At 35.2% G+C, this 18,109-nt stretch overlaps 1 long non-coding RNA gene across 2 annotated transcripts in view; it reads right to left on the bottom strand.

Moving 5' to 3' along the window:
- Positions 1-10,291, bottom strand: part of LOC122201462 — a 36,597-nt gene extending 26,306 nt beyond the window's left edge. For both annotated transcript variants that reach the window (XR_006194178.1, XR_006194181.1), the window contains exon 1: positions 9,956-10,291. This is a non-coding gene — a long non-coding RNA (uncharacterized LOC122201462). The remainder of the gene's footprint in view (positions 1-9,955) is intronic.
- Positions 10,292-18,109: the final 7,818 nt, after the last annotated feature.

The following is an 18,109-nucleotide window of genomic DNA, read 5'->3' as shown; positions in this document are numbered from 1 at the left end:
AAAAAAATTTTTTTTAACATTATTTATTACTGAGAAACAGAGACAGAGCATGAGCATGGGAGGGACCGAGAGAGAGGGAGACACAGAATCCGAAGCAGGCTCCAAGCTCTGAGCTGTCAGCACTGAGCCCAACGTGGGGCTCAAACCCACAAACCATGAGATCATGACCTGAGCCAAAGTTGGATGCTTAATCAATTGAACCATCCAGGCACCCCAGGATTTTAAAAATTTATGTAAACTATGCCATTGGGATTTTGATGAGAATAACATTGAGTCTGTAGGTTGCTTTCTGTAGTATGGACATTTTAGCAATATTAATTCTTCTAATATATGAACATGGGATGTCTTTTGATTTATTTGTGTCTCCTTTCTTTCATGGTCTTATGGTTTTCAATGTATAGTGTTTTACCTCCTTGGTTAAGTTTATTACTAAGTATTTTATTATTTTTTATGCTATCATAAAACAGATTATTTTATTAATATTATTTTAAGATGGTTCATTGTTAATGTTAGAAACAAAATTGAATTTTGTATTCTGATTTTGTATCCTCTACCTTTACTGAATTTATTAGTTCTAACAGGCTTGTGTGAGTGTGTGTGTGTGTGCGTATGTGTGTGTAGACTCTTTATGTTTTTCTATATATAGGATTATGTCATTTTAAAACAAATATAAATTTATTTCTTCCTTTTTTATTTGGTTTCCTTTTATTTCTTTTTCTTGCCTAACTTCCCTGGATAGGCAAAAGATTTGAACAGACGTTCTCCAAAGAAGGCAAATGGCCAGCAGGTATATAAAAAGATGCTCAAAATAATTAATAATTAGTCAGGGAAGTGCAAGTCTAAGTTATAATGAGATATCACTTCACAGTTGGTAGTATGGCTATTATAAAAAAAAACAATAAGTGTTGGCAAAAAATGTGAAGACATGTACATTGTGTACGCTTGTATACTCTTGGTGGGAATATAAAATAGTGCAACACCTATGAAAAACAGTGTGGAGACACATCTAAAAATTTAAAATAAAACTTTACCACAGGATCCAGAAATATCACTTCTGGATATATATCCAAAAAAATTGAAATCAGGACCTTGAAGAGATATCGATACCACCATCTACATTGCAATATTAGGCATAATAGCTAAGGTATAAAAACAACTGTTTATTCACAGATGAATGGATAAAAGAAGTGTAGTAATACATAAAAGGGAATGTTAGCCTTAAAAAAGAAGTAAATACTGCCACTTGTGACAACATGGATGAACCTAGATGACATTTGTCACAGAAGGACAAATACTACATGATTCCACTTATGTGAAGTACCTGATATAACCAAACCCACTGAAGCAGAGAATACATTGGTAGTTTCCAGGGGCCAAATGAGGGTGGGTAGTTGCTTTCAACAGCTATAAAGTTTTAGTTATATTAAATGAATAAATTCTAGATATCTGCTCTACATGATAGTGCCTGTAGCTAAACAATATGGTATTTTGTACTTTCAAAATTGTTGAGAGAGTATATCTTAGGTTAAATGTTCTTATTACAAAACAAAACAAAACAAAACAAAACAAAACAAAACAAAACAAAAAGGGACACAAGGAAACTCTGGGAAGTGTAGGATATGTCTCCTCCTTTGATTGTGGTGATGGTCTTATGGGCAGTTGCGTATGTTCAAACATCAAATCATGCACATTATGAGCCATTCTTTGTATATCAGTTTTACCTCTGTAAACTTTAAAAAAATTAAAAAATTAAAAATTAACAAAAAACAGTGGTTGGTTTGAGTAAGTGGAGGAGACTGACTGGGAAAGAGCATGAGGTATCTTATTAGGATGACAGGACTGCTGTATATCTTGAGTGGCATGTAGTTTACTAAATGTATATATTGGTTAAAACTGATTGAGCTGTATTCTTAAGGTTTATGAATTTATTCTGTGTAAATTATACCTAAATAAAAAATAACCAAGTGCTTTAGACAAAATAATGACTTATTAACAGCTAATTTTTAGTCATCGTAATTTGTCTTCCTCTAATTCCTTTTTTTAATAGCATAATCCCATCTAATGTATCATTTTATCTGGTGGTTAAGACGTCATGAGCATTATCTCTATATTTATGCAAGAAACTATCTTAAAAGAGCCAGATATGATTGTTTATATCATACATTTCTAACAGAACTAGAGATTAAATTATAATTCCTAGATCTCTGATTTACACTTTAAACTGAATCTGCTAAAATGTATATACTTCATGTACGAGTAAACAGTAGGAATGTACAGAAGTGCTCTTTATAAATGATTCTTTTTTTTAAAAAAATTAATGTTTATTTTTGAGAGAGAGAGAGAGAGACAACGCACAAGCAGGAGAGGGGCAGAGAGAGAGGGAGACCCAAAATCTGAAGCAGGCTACCGCCTCCGAGCTGTCAGTCCAGAGCCCCGACGCAGGGCTTGAACCCACAAACCATGAGATCGCTACCTCAGCCAAAGTCAGACGCTTAGCTGATTGAACAACCCAGGTGCCCCTAGAAGTGCTCCTTCGGTCTGACTCAATCCACATCTCTTCTTTGTTAAAACTTTGAGAACAAATGCAGCAGTGTCAAAAAAGGTTAATTTAATTTATATTCTGCTCAAGGTCTGTACATTAATTTAATGTCTGACGAAATTTTATTGAGTAAAAGTATGCAAAATTCCCTATGCTAAGTCTTGAATGATCACAGCAACAAAGTTCAGTGGATTAGTGGTGACTAACAATTTATTACCTGCCTTTTGGAAAGAATATCATTCTTTTTAATTACTTGAATCAAAATCCCATATATGTTTAATTTTTATGTGTTTATTTATTCTAGTTGAAATGTAATTCTAGGGGGGCGCCTGGGTAGCTCAGTCGGTTAAGTGTCCGACTTCAGCTTAGGTCACCATCTCGCGGTGAATTCGAGCCCCACGTTGGGCTCTGGGCTGATGGCTCAGAGCCTGGACCCTGCTTCCGATTCTGTGTCTCCCTCTCTCTCTGCCCCTCCCCCGTTCATGCTCTGTCTCTCTCTGTCTCAGAAATAAATAAACGTTAAAAAAAAAAAAAGAAATGCCACTCTAGGAAATATATAATACATACAAGACCTGTCCAAGGTATCCAATCTCAGATAAAAATCTTGAATATATATTCTGATGCATAGCAGACGAGCTCATAAATGGCTGTTTCTGCAACATAATAAATATAATACTTGCACACAAAGATGAAGATATATAAATGCTCTGTGTTTTCTTTTTTTTTCATACAAAAAGTTAGTTCTAATAATGTTGGTCAAAGGCATTAGGTTAAAAAATCTAAAGAAAAATATGCACTTACATTTCAGTAGCTATTTGTTCTATACACCATTATTTAAATTGAATATTAAAAAAAATAATATTTATTTTTGACAGAGACAGAGCATAATCTGCAGAGGGGCAGAGAGAGAGGGAGACACAGAATCCAAAGCAGGCTCTAGGCTCTGAGCTGTCAGAACAGAGCCTGATGTGGGCCTTGAACTCATAAACAGTGAGATCATAATCTGAGCCAAAGTCGAAGCTTAACCCAATTGAGCCACCTAGGTGCCCCGATTTAAATTGAATCTTAAAGAGCCATTTGCTTGTTGAGATGTGTTGGCTACAAACCATTTAATTGATTGTCTTGTGTCAATTTGTCATTTTTTGTGTTTTTAAAAACTAATGTGTTGCATGTTCCATGTGAATTAGGAAGTCGACTTCTTTACGTATACTGTCTTTCTTCTTACAACTGTCCAATAATTTTAGTACAGTTACTATTCCACTATTTCACATAAGAAATTGAGGGTTTAAAAAGTTGCCATTTACTGCAAGTTAAACAGATGGTAAGCTGAAGGATTGGGATTTATATCTAAGCGGTTTGATCTCAGAGCCCTTGTCTAGAAGTGCTATTTTATACTTTTCCTGAGAAGAAACATTGTATATACCTAGAAAAGTAGGAAGTATTTCCTGGGATAATCTTTTTCCATCACACCTATTTTAAAAGAAGTCACCAGTTAGCACATTTCACTCTGACTCCTAAAATACCATGAACCCTGATATTTTTCTGGTCAGGATTTGTTTCAATACATGTCTGTAATAAGAAGCACAAATTTAAATGCTGACCTGGGCTTGATAAGTAATTAATAGCAGTAAGCAGGCCAGAGCACATATATGAAGTGATGTCGCTATGGAGATGTAGCCATGCACAGGATACATCCACTCCCTTAGTCACTTTTGTTAATTCAGAGACTGGCAGCAACCACTCAAAGTGGGTAATATGATTAGCGATATTAAGCATCTTTTCATATCTGTTGACCATCTATCTGTAGGCCTTCTTCAGGAAAAACATGTCTGTTCAAGTTCTGTCCGTTTTTAAGTAGATTATTTGTTTTTTGGTGTTGAGTTGTATAAGTTCTTTATACATTTTGGACATTAACCCCTTATCAGATATATCATTCACAAGCATCTTCTCCTGTTCAATAGATTGCCTTCTCATTTTGTTCATGATTTCTTTGTGCAGAAGTTTTTGTTTTGTTTTGTTTTGTTTTGATGTAGTGTCAATAATTTTTTTTTGCTTTTGTTTCCATTGCCTTAGGAAATGTATCTAGAAAAATGTATCTATGGCCAATGTCAGAGAGATTACTGCCTATGTTTTCTTCCAGGAGTTTTATGGTTTCAGGTCTCACATTTAGGTCTGTAATCCATTTTGTACTTATTTTTTTGTGTATGGTATAAGAAAATACTTCATTTTCATTCTTGCATGTAGCTGTCTAGCTTTCCCAGCACCATTTATTGAAGAGACTGTCTTCTCCTTGTTGTATATTTTTGCCTTCTTTCTTAAAGATTAACTGACATGTAAGTGTAGGTTTATTTCTGGGTTCTCTTTTCTGTTCCATTAATTTATGTGTCTATTTTTGTGCCGGTACCAATATGTTTTGATTAGTACAGCTTTGTAGTATATCTTGAAATATGGGGTTGTGTTACTTCTAGATTTTTGTTCTTTCTCAAGATTGCTTTGGGTCTTTTGTGGTTCCATATAAATTTTAGGATTATTTGTTCTGTCCTGTGATAAATGCTGTTGGTATTTTGATAGAAAGTGCATTAAACCTATAAATTGCTTTGGGTAATATGGACATTTTATTTTATTTCATTGGACATTTTAATAATATTATTTCTTCCAGTCCATGAGCATGGAATGTCTTTCCATTTGTGTTGTCTTCAATTTCTTTCATCAGTGTTTTATAGTTTTCATAGTTCAGGTGTTTAATCTCCCTAGTTACATTTACTACTAGGTATTTTATTATTTTTTGTCCCATTTTAAATGAGATTGTTTTCTTAATTTCTCTTTTTGATATTTAATTATTTGTATCTAGAAATGCAATATATTTTGGGGCTCCTGAGTGGCTCAGTCAGTTAAGCGTCCCACCTTGGCTCAGGTCATGATCTCATGGTTCATGAGTGCAAGCCCTGCACCAGACTCTGTGCTGACAGGTCAGAGCCTGGATCCTGGTCCAGATTCTATGTCTCCCTCTCTCTCTTCCCCTCTTCCACTTATTCTCTGTCTCTCAAAGATAAATAAACATTAAAAAAAAAAAAGAAATGCAACATATTTCTGTATATTATTTTTTTATCCTTTGACTTTATTGAATTACTTTATTAGTTCTAGCAGTTTTTGGTGGAGTCTTTACCACAATGAGATAGCACCTTGCACCTGTAAGAATAGGGAGAATAAAAAAACCCCACAAACCCAACAAAACAAAACAAAAAACAAACAAAAAACCAAAACAAGACATAACGAGTGTTAGCAAGGGTATAGAGAAAAGAGAACCCTTGTGCACTGCTGGTGGGAATGTAAATTAGTGCAGCCACTATGGCAAACAGTCTGTAGGTTCCTCAAACAATTAAAAATAGAAATACCATAGTAATCAACTAATTCCATTACTGGTTATTTACACAAAGAAAATAAAAACACTAATTCAAAAAGATATATATATCCCTGCATTTGTTCCAGCATTATTTACAGTAGTAAAGATACGGAAATAACTTGTGTTCATTGATATATGAATGAATAAAGAAGATGTGATACATCTCAAGAAGATGTGATGTGAATATTACTTAGCCATAAAAAAAAATGAGATGTTGGCTTTTGCAGCAACATGGATGGACCTAGAGGGCATAATGTTAGGTGAAATAAGTCAGAGAAAGTTAAATACCATATGATTTAACTCGTGTTTGGGATCTAAGAAACAAAAGAGACAAACAGACAAAGAAACAAGACACAAAAACCATACTCTGGTGGTTGCCAGAGGGGAGGTGGGTGAGTAGTTGGGTGAAATAGATAAACGGAAATTCAAGTTATAAAATAAATAAGTCATCAGGATGAAAAGTACAGCATAGTGAATATAGTCAATAAGATTGTAACAGTGTTGTTTGGTGAAAGCTGGGATCTGCATTTATCCTCCCAAGCACCGAGTAGTGTACAAGAATTGTTGAATCATTATGTTGTACACCTGATACCAATGTAACATGCTAGTTACATTTCAATTAACAAAGAATGGATGAAGTAAAGGAACTATTGGCTTGCATACAGGAAGTCCAGAGGTAATGTGGGATTTTGAATTGATTTATTTTCAGGACTCTTTTCTTTTTCTTCATCCAATACCCATAGCTTTATTTTCCTTTTGTAGGGCTTTATCTTCAAGATGGTAACAAGATAGCTTCAGCCATTCCAAGCCTCATAATCATGAATACATAGCATCCAAAAGAAAGGACAGGGATGGTTTGGGAAGTTCACAGAAGATTTAGGAGAAATAAACTTTTCCAGAAGTCCCAGAAAATGACTCCTAAGATCTCATTAGTCCATATTTGGTCACAGATCCTTGAAGAACACATTTATGGGTAAAAAAAAGGAAAATTCAGAAATTGCGAGAGAGTCACTTTTCCTGGAGTTAAAAAAGTCATGTGCAGTTGTGGGGTGTCTGGGTAGCTCAGTCTGTTGAGTATCCAACTCTTGATTTTGGCTCAGGTCATGATCTCATAGTCGTGTGTCGGGCTCTGTGCTGACAGTATGAAGCCTACTTGGGATTCTCTCTCTCTCTCTCTCTCTCTCTCTCTCTCTCTCTCTCAAATAAGTAAACATTAAAAAAAGTTATGTGCATTTGTACATCTGAACCAATATAGTTCTATCAGGAAAGAGAGAGGAGGGAATGGATGCTGGTCCATGGTATCTCCTATACCCTTACTCAGGCCCAGCCAATTATTATTCTTAGGGACTCAGGGGTAAGATATTTTGGTTTCCTTTTCCAATAAAAACTGCAAATTTTAATGTTTTGAGAATTACTTCTATGTTTAAAAATAAATGTACAGACAAAGAAATGGCATCTTCAAATCAGGTACAGCCTAACAGCCACAGTGATATCTGCTCTCGATTGTATTCTAAAATTGGGTGGTATTAACCCCAGATTGTTGAGAACCACAAAACTATGAAGAGGCATTGTTCAATGAAACATATTTGATCCATAGGATTTCCAAGGCAGGGATTCTCAGGAAGACCAGAAATGGAGCTGAGTCAGTACGTGGGGGCAATGACCAGAAAGACGTAGAAGGAAGGAGGTAATGTGGGGCAAAGTGACAATATCAACAATGATTTTTTTTCCTAGAATGATTTGAAATAGGTTGTTTTCCCCCACTTGCCAGCATCTTTCTGAATTTAATGTAAATCCATAAAAAGTCCTGTAGAAACTGAAATCAATTCTTATGTCATTAGTCATTATCCCAAATCAGTTTAACAATCCACAATTCCAATGACCCATATTATTACCACTAGTCTTACTACCCTGCTTCCATCATTTACTGAGCTCTTACTATCTTCCAGACACTGTCCTAAGTTTAACACATATTGACTCATAAATCTTGTGAGAAGATCATTTTTCTCATTTTACAGATGACAGCACATAAGTTCAGAGAAGTCAAATGACTTTCTAAGGTCAGAGGCCTGGAAAGTAATAGGGTTGGAATTTAGTTCCAAATCTGCTGGACTTCAAAACATTGATATTTTATTACTAGCTATTTTGCCTTACCTGCCCTTATCCCCACAACTACTACCATGTAGGAAATGAGCATGATCCTACCATACTATTTGAGATGAACTCATGTTATTAGCATAACCATAAATTCCACCTTCTTGGGAAAAAAAATAGTGTATCTTTAAAAAAAAGTATAGCTAGATAAACCACATTATTTTATTTCAACTTAAACACATATACCATGCATGCATACCTGCTTTATACCTTATCTTTTTTCTCCATACTTACCTTTGCCTTGATTAATCTACTTTAGGATTAACGTGTTAACTGAGTGGTTGAACAGACATGTGTTAAGGGTCCAGTTATTTCTAAGGCTGAATTCTGATTTTTCAGTCCTTATTTATATATTTCTAATATGTATTTATATATTTATATCTATCTCTCTATATATCTATCTCTCTCTATATATATATTTATATATCTAATATTTATATATTTCTCTTTCTTGTTGCCCTGAGATCTAAGGCATCTTTATACCTATTTTTCCCTTTCTACCTTTAAACAAAGGTATAAATGGGGGCAGTGGGAAGTGTCAAGAGTTTAAAACATTTATTAGTTTCAGGGGATTCAAGGTTAATGGTGAAATGTAGGTAAAATACCTGGATTTGGGGTGTGTGTGTGTGTGTGTGTGTGTGTTGTATTGACTCACATTTGGTGTTTTTCTAATAGTGTGTGAAATATTCTGCTTTCTTCTTCATTTTCTGTATGTTTGAGATAAATGTGAGAAAGGATTACATTCTAGTTAGTCCTTGAAATTAGAACATATTTTCCGCATCTTTACATCTTCAACCATTCAGCAAAGTGTCTTTGTAGACTTTGACCAAACATTTGTGGGATGGTTGGATTTGTTATACTTCAAACTATGTGAGGTTATTATTAAAAATTAAGAGTATAAACTGTGATATCAGTCGATCCCTAACCACATGTTCTTCTGAAATCTATTCCAAAAACGTATGCGTTCTTTTTTCTTCAGTGTTTTTTGGGGGTGAAATAGTACAGTGGAAGCTAAGAGTTATTTTTGATGTTGGAAAATAAAGCCTCACCCTGTAAGCAAGCCATCCAGAGAATCTTTAATGAGAGCAAAATAAACCACCTCATCCTGGGCTCTCAGCATCATGACTCTTGGTGACTTAGGATTCCTTCACAATCAAGTACAAATAAGTCTGTGTCTTTAAAAAATAAAGCTCATCTTTTATGTGAGATAGTTTATAGTTTATCAAAAAGCTACAATAAAGTGCTTAATAAATCATGCTACATCCAACCCAGGGATAAGAAAGCACAACTGTATAAAATAAAATACATAAGGAATATAGGAAAACCATGTAATTATTAGTATGATACTCAGAGTCCTTATGAATTAATCAGAAAATATTTATTAATTGTGTGCCAAGTTTAGGGGCACCTGGTGGCTCAGTCAGTTGAGCAACAGGCTCTTGGTTTCGGCTCAGGTTATGAACTTGTGGTTTGTGAGTTCGAGTCCCGCAGTGGGCTCTGTGCTGACAGTGTGGAGCCTGCTTAGAATTTTCTCTGTCTCCCTCTCTGTCTCTGCCCTCCCCTGCTCACTCCCTCTGTCTCTTTCTCAAAATAAATAAACTTAAAAACTTGAAAAAAATAATTTTCTACCAAGTTTAAAGTAATAAAGGAATAATAATAATAATAATAGTCTTTTTTAAGTGAATGTGCAAGGCCTGGCTACTAGGAAGTTAATTGTAAATCTTAGTATTAAACCAGTTTTAACTTTTTGTTAGGACTTTGTAAGAAACACATCAACATTGCAAAACCAAATGAATTTGTCTTAAGGTAAAGGGTAGTCCTTGTAGGAGGATTATAGACTCAACAGAAATGAATCCCACCTTGTGCTTTTTTCAGCAGATGTTCACTGTCCCACTTTCTATCATTCTGGTTGCACCATTTCCTGTACCATCTTTATCAGACTTCCAGAAGGAAGCTCTAAAAAGTATTTCAGAGACTGGAACTCCAATAGTAAGGTGACAAAGGGTGTCACATTCTGACCTAATGCCTCTAATTGATTGATTGATTAGGTCAGACACAGAGTTGCTATGGGACTGGCAGGCTGTCGTTCAAATGGCCCCTTGGTTCCTTACATGGCCTAGAAGAATCCAATCATGTTTTACAATTGCTCCTCCAACTGCAAGCAAAGACATGAAGAAGTTAGCAGTATGGTGGCCTTCGATCAGCAGTGAAAGTCATATCTGACAGTGATTCCTTCATTTAGAACATTGTTTGTGTCATAGAGGGCAGGGGGCCAAGGGAGTAAAGGTTACTAGGGTAGAGAGAAGCTTAGCAGAACAACGCATTTCTGTTTTTATCCTTTGCTGAGAGAATATCTCTTTAGTCTCTATGGACAGAGAAATAGAACCGCTTTATCAATTAGGAGGCATTTAGAATATCAGCTGCCAGGTACTTGTGTTTGTGTGTGTGAGCACACACTAAGCATTTGAAGTGGGCCTTGTGGACTACTCCAGGGAACAAGTATGAGACAGAAGAATTTGTTTTGGCTTTGCAGTTAAACAGACAGACCCAGCTTATCCACTTATTAGCTCTGTGATTTGAGACAAGTCACCATAAGAATATTAGTGTCCCAAGTGTGTAAAATGGGAATAATAACATCTATGTCTTAGTATTGTTGCCACAGTACCTAACATAGAAACAGAAGCTCAGTCGATAGTAGTTACCTTTCTTCCCTTCAAAACCTTCTGATCATGCAGTGCCTTGCCTAAAATTCTGCATCTCCCTCAACCTGTAGAGATATGAATTATACTTCTGGATTTAGCTTTCTGCAGACTCTGGAACCCAAATTGTTTGGGAACAAATACAAGGAGTCACAGGCAAGGATTTGCCAATTCACTATCAAGTGAACGATGCTACTGATTCTATTCTAACCTTATAACCAATAACTAATTTTTTTGTTCCTTTTCCTCATGATCATGGAACTGCCTGGTACTACACACACAGACACACACACACACACACACACACACACACACACACACACATATATATGTTATTTGAGAAGAAAGATCATCTACACATTACAGACATTATAACACAAGACAATCCATGACAAGAATACATCAGCAAACCTCAGAACAATCTTTAATTCTGCCCTCTCAGTATGTACATCTTTTTCCTTACCAAGTCATGCTGTTCTTACATAGGATTCTTATAAATTCACTGTCCATTTTTCCTTTCTGTTTGCTACTTCATTTCCAGCTTCTTTCCCCACTCATACATAGACCATCACAAAACTTACTTCCTGGGCTGTCTGTGGACAATCATCCTTCTTGATTTCCACTAGATTTACCTTTCTAAAATCCAGATTACTCCTTGTCCCCCTTCTTTTGTGGAACAAAAGAGCTCTTCACCATGGGATTGAAGGCCCTTTAAAATCTACCCTAATCAACCTTTTGATTGCAGCCCTGCCTTTCCCACTTTGCATTATCATTTTCCCTTAAGGACATCAACCATATGATGTCATTATGTTGTGCCTTCTCCTTCCTCTAGTACTTAGGAAAAGCCTACTCATTCTTTGCACTCCTGCCTACTTTAAAATCACACACCAAGTTACATTACCTTCCCGGTTTAATTTCTCCATGGCTCCGCATACTGAATAGGGTAAAATTTTAGAGTCCTTAGTAGAAAAGACTAATAATAAGGGTGACATGTTGTTGTGCTTCTTACCCAAAGGCTATGTTGCCGTGGCCTGACTAGATTCACGAGACTCTCCTCACTTCCACTGCATCTCCAGCTTCAACATTCCCATACATGCAATGATATTTTAAGCCTCCTTGCTTTTTTGCATGCTGAGCCACAAATGAACTTCACTCTGGCCATCTGGCAATTCCTTCTTGTTCTTCAGGTCTCAGTAAGACTTGTCTTTTCCTTGTGAAGCCGTTCCTCACCTACCCAAGCAGGTGCCTGGCTCCCTGTTGCCCCCATTCCATATGTCTATTGCTGCCCTTATCTCCCCATTAATCATTTTTCAAGGCTGTCTTCTCTACCAGACTGTGAACTTTTTAACATTTAGCATATTACTAATCTAATATTAAATATCTAATAAATATTATAAAATAAATTAAAAAAAATTCTTTCTATATATTTTTTTCCTCCTATGATTCATAATTAGTTTATCCTTTGTCTAAGTTCCATAGCATCTAAGTACCAAGAATTTAAACTTATATTTCTGGACTCAAATTACTAATCTTTTATTTACTAATAAATAACTTTTTGAAATCCTAATACTCAGTTTCCTCATCTCTAAATAATGAATCTATGATTTAGGTTATTTGTTGAACAGGATAATGCCACATAGTAATCAGTTAGCAGCAATTAGATATTGTTAGAAATTTTGCTAACAAATTTTGCTGATAATGGTGGAAGTGGTGGTTATTGTGTTATTAACTTACAATTAATTCCATGTACCTTGTCCTGCCAGGTCATGACTACTTAAGGGATAGAACTATTTATATTTACTTTTCTGTTCACAGAATCTAGAACACTGTCTCTTAACAGTCTCTATCTCTCTTTCTCTCTCTCTGAAAGGAATTTTATATATTGACATAAAATATAAGAATGAAATTAATTCTAAATATATTTAAAATACATACTATATATTAAAACTGCAAACTCAAGGCCACTTGAAGACCAATTAGATCTAGAAAACAAAATAAATTGACTCAGGAAATACTGACATTTTCTATGAATATATGTAGAACAGAAGTGTGGTGAGGGGATATAAGAAGTATAAAGAGAAATCAAACTATTTAAAGTTCAGATATTTAAAACTATGCTTACCAGGGAAAGATTTCATTGTGTCCAATTATGATCAGGTACATAGTCATAAAAATATGTTGATTAGCTTTGGAATTGTGGAAAATGTCACTTACTTGAAACTGAGCTTTTAGATCAAAATGCAAGATTTATTGGTGTATATCTTTGACTGTGACATTGAATCAAAAAGAGTCTGCATAGCTCTGCCCCCTGGCTTAGAAGAGTGCTTCTAACCCCTTGGGATGAATTTGTACATCTTAGTCAGGAGACCTATATCATCTGCCAAAACAAGATTTCCTAGGTTTATTTCTAAATATAGCTTTAGTTTGGGTAATTTGCTATAATCAATTTTGAAGAACATTTAAACTCAATTTAATGTTTATTTTCTTTGCCAATTCTTGGTGCCTGCATATATGATGACTCTCATTCAAACTAGAAGATTACACACCTATTAAATATGTACATGCAAGTGAAATCACTGTACATCATAGAAGCACAAATTTAACTCTGGAAGATGTATTGCTTTCCCTGATGCATTTATTCATTTGCTGAGGGTTTTTTTTTTTTAAGTATGCATGTATTAAATATAACATTTAGAGAGTTTCACTTTGAAAATTCCTTAATTTCCTAACAAAATAGCACAATTATGAAAATTTCACTAATCTTATATTACCATTGCCAGTACATTTTATATGCAGCTTTGAGATCTGTGGTAGATTTATGAGGGCCATATTTATTGATGAAATTGTTTACCAATTTTATGTTTACTGATATAGGACTGTAATTCCTTTTTGCCAATAGTCATATCGTTAGTAAATTTGACAAAGGTAACTTTCTGCCAGAGAATAGAAATACCAGTTGTGAACAGCTTCTTTCCTAAGGACCTGTCATTGATAATGAGACCTTAGGTCTAGGATTGTAAAGGTGAGAGGCTGAGGGTGCCTCATTTGGAATGGGTAGGAGTATGACTTGCCCTAAGCAGGAGCCCATAAGTGGATCCACAAAGTGAAACTGAGAAACGGTGGAAGGCTTTCCATCTCCAAGGATGGAATTTAAGAAGTGGAATGGTTATAAGTATGTTCATATGTACCAGAGTTAAATTATGGCATCAAAACAGACAAGAGACAAAGAAAACAATTGACCAGAGATACATACTTAGAAAAAGAGGAAGATCTAATACAAAGCCATATAGTAAGTCTGCAAAGGGCAGGATCTGGTTGACATATATGGCTCAGTGGTGGATTTGTTTTTTGTTTTAAATAAGAATTAAAATTAAATTATCAATAGGTTTAAAAATTAGGAGATATACCACTAAATGCCCATGTGTATCTTCTCCTCACAAATCACAAGTTCTTGAAGATCCAATGTGAGCATTGCTGAAATCTGAGCATTCATTACCTCTTAGAGATGGCCATATATTCTACTTTGTCCCCTTTTGCACCTATTAATCTAGTGTAATTATTAACAGCACCCTTTTCCATTTTCGTAGTGTTCTGACCTGAAAGATAAATTTATCACTCTCTTCTAAGGGGAGTTGCACACTGCCACATGCCTCACAGTCTCTCCCTGGCCTTTTATGTCCAATCCACTTGAAATATTAGCTTTAAATGCCTTGCTTCTGGAAGTGTTTGAGTTTGTGACTCTTATTGTCAGACAACAATTAGGAGTTATAAATTGGAAAGTTATTGAAAGACACGACTATTCTGATGACCAAAAACTTGCAAGTCCAGAGGAGCAGGTTGAGCTTTAGAATCATAAGTAAAGTGATGAGATAGATCTTATCCTACTATTGTGTGGTTCCCAAAGGTCAGACAGAGGAACCTGGATTCCCACAACCCACATCTGGCTGACACACTTTTGTTACTTGAATTATATAGCCTCTTATCTTATTAATTTATTGAAATAGGGGGTATTGCACATGTAAAAACGAATCTCTAGCTTGTCTTGAAAAATTGGAAGATATAGCAATTCTGGCTGGGCCCACATTCTCAAAATGGCAAAGGCAGATAGGACTTGCTAAAGCTTGTCTACCTTTAGATGGTGCACACATTCTCCCAGTTACCACAGTGTAAACAGGATGATTCATTTACTGTACCTGTCTGGTTGTAGTAGGTCTGAGGGTTTTTGTGTCCTCTGAGGGGCGGCGGGCATTAATCCTTTCATATAACACTCAGCGCCATAACAATTGTTTAAAACCTGATTGAGATTGAGGAGTGGGGTCAGGGGTGAACAAGGAACTTTTGGCAGGCCCACCCTAGCGTGACATTCACTATAGATGCTATCCTACTTTTGATAGTAGAAATGATACACTAACCAGATGGAGGCAGTCCCGATATTAAAATTAGTTTAAAGTAATTATTGCTTCTTAAAATTTGGTCTGATAACAACTACAACATAAGCATTACCTTGTCTCTTGTAGCAATAATTGGGTGTAAATTCTATTAGTATACAGATTAGGAGTTCAGTTGTTGGTGTGAGAGCCAACTCTAAAACCTAAGCCCTGAACCATCATGCTGACGAGTTTCTACCTTATCTAAAACACTGCAGTGATCCACACAGACTGGAATTGCTTTCTTCTGGATTCTTGCTTTCTTTCCCTTAAGTAGAACATAGGTACAATATTCTCTCTAATCCCCTGAGCATCTGCATGTATGGACAGAAATATATTAAACCCTGGGTTTGCCTGCATTCTCACACCTCACACTGTCTCTTACAGAAACCAAAGGCAGTAAAGTGAAATTCATAGAATGTTCCTGACATATTGTTCTTAAACCTACACTAATCACCTCTGTATGGCTCATCATCAAACTGCCTCTAGCTTGGATCTCATCATTATTTCCTTTAAATTAGCATCACATTCTGTGCTACTGTGTGGACTGCAAATAGTTAAATTCTCTTCTCTGTTCCTCATGCTTACTTTTAAAAAACTAATAATGTTGTTACCTGCATTTTGGGTTATAAGACAAGTAGACTTATCTTATGATTATGCATGTTCTTTTCCAGTAAATATAATAGCATTTACTATCCACTTGCCCTACCACTTTAGGATCCCACAATGAAATTACACGGCTCACAGCTTATAAGAGAGAAATTGGAACACCTTATTTATTCTTCCTAACTTTGTGATAGTTTTTGCTTGATTTATACAATTTGAAGAAAAATTATACAAGAGAAAGAATAGACACATCTTGGCAAATTTAGAGTTGAGACTATCTTATACTTCAGAGAGATGATTTAAATTTCTATCTCATACCATATTCTTCAGTATTGGACTTTGGGGATGTGTTCCCAGAATCCATTGTATCACTGCTCTATTGTGTACAGCCTTGGTTTGTAGTGTACTGGGCCACAACTCTGGCTCCATATGGACCCTGATTGGTATAAGTTGATCAGTACAGCCTCATCTCTCTTTCTCAGACATTGGTTTTAAAATGGGCATATTATCGGGACACCTAGGTGGCTCAGTCGGTTGAGCATCTGACTTCAGCTTAGGTCATGATCTCACACTCCGTGAGTTCGAGCCCCACGTCGGGCTCTGTGCTCACAGCTCAGAGCCTGGAGCCTGTTTCAGATTCTGTGTCTCCCTCTCTCTCTGCCCCTCCCCCACTCATGCTCTGTCTCTCTGTCAAAAATAAATAAACATTAAAAAAATTTAAAAAATAAAATGGGCATATTACCTACGTTAATTTTATTAGAGTAAAATAACAGAAATTTTAGTTAATTCGGAAGGTAAAAGGAAGTCCTTTTCTGTGTGATATAGTTTAAGAACATAACGTGAAACTGGTACAGAGATGGCTGATGGAATTGAAAATGAATCTGAACATAGAGTTAGCACGTGAAGAGATAATATAAACCTCTAGATTGAACTATACCTGAAGTCAATATTACTACCATGTAACTTCTCAAGCATATGAGCTAATAAATTCTTTTCTAAAAACATCTCTGATATACCATCTAAAAGCTAAGATAATGATAATAACTGTTAAAAAAATATTGAGTGCCAATAAGAGACTATAATAATCAGAAAATTAGCTACAATCCCAGACTGTAGGCTTTTAGTCAAATATTTTATCATCCTCTTTATTAATTTACTAATTTACATATTATGTTTAATATTTACATGATACATTGACCTTCTTAACATACATGGGATCAAAACAAACAAAAAAAAATAAGATTAAAAATTGCATTTTGGACCACTAATTTGCAAACTCTGTTTTATGTAAAGATTACCTGGAGGGCTTATTAAAAGTGTAGATGCTCAGGATTTGCCCCAGAACTACCCTAATTAGAAGCTCTGGATTAGAGACCCAGGCTTCTGTATTTCTCAGAGAACACTAGTTGATTTTGAAATGTATTTTTAAAAGTCTGAGCATCTCTGTTACTATATAACATCAGAATTTTATGGAAGATATTGAATTATGTTTCATTAGAAGTTTGAAATGCTCGTTGTTATTTGTGGTACATTATTAAAACTTCATGAGGGAGGAATCATACTTATCTTTCTCTATGGTATTCATATAGAGATCTGGCAAAGTAAGTGTTCAGTAGGTATATGTTGATTAAATTAACAATCTTGTTAAGTGAGGGTATTCCGGTTTTCACACAAAAGATATATTTATATAGAATGTATGGAATATACTTGACATGGAAGAGTTTGATGACATTGCAGTATATCCAGAGTCAGTGATTTTATTTCCTTTTTTGAAAACAAATTTGAATTAGTCAAAACCCGCTGGGAAGGGAATGTATCAAGGGAACTTAGAGATAAAACCTAAAATGCAGATGGTGAGTACTTAACTCTTGTCAAAGTGACTTATGAATTGTTCTTTATAATCTTTGTTACATTTACTGAAGACTGAATCAGTTAACCAAAAAATGACTGATTTTTTTGACTAAAGAGCTTTAAGTTAACTTAATAATTTAAAAAATAATAATAAAAATATGTAGAAAAAACAGATTTATGATCCTGACCTAAAAAATGTACTGATTTGTCCAGGTGTGAACTAAATACTACATTTCCCACATTCAATATATACTTAAAATATTTGATAATACTTCGTTGACAGAATTTTCCTGTACACATTTATTCACTAGGAGAAAAGTAAGTAATTTAAGTAATGTGTAGTATTCTACAGGATAAATGTATATGCTCTCTTTAGATACAAGAGAGGAATGAAGATTATTATTTTAGAGATGTCCCTCTCCTTGAAAAT

This window comes from Panthera leo, chromosome A1 (assembly GCF_018350215.1).
Source record: "Panthera leo isolate Ple1 chromosome A1, P.leo_Ple1_pat1.1, whole genome shotgun sequence".
In the NCBI taxonomy this organism is placed as follows: domain Eukaryota; kingdom Metazoa; phylum Chordata; class Mammalia; order Carnivora; family Felidae; genus Panthera; species Panthera leo.
Note: the sequence above shows the minus strand (reverse complement) of the source record. Positions and strands in the feature narration are given on the sequence as shown.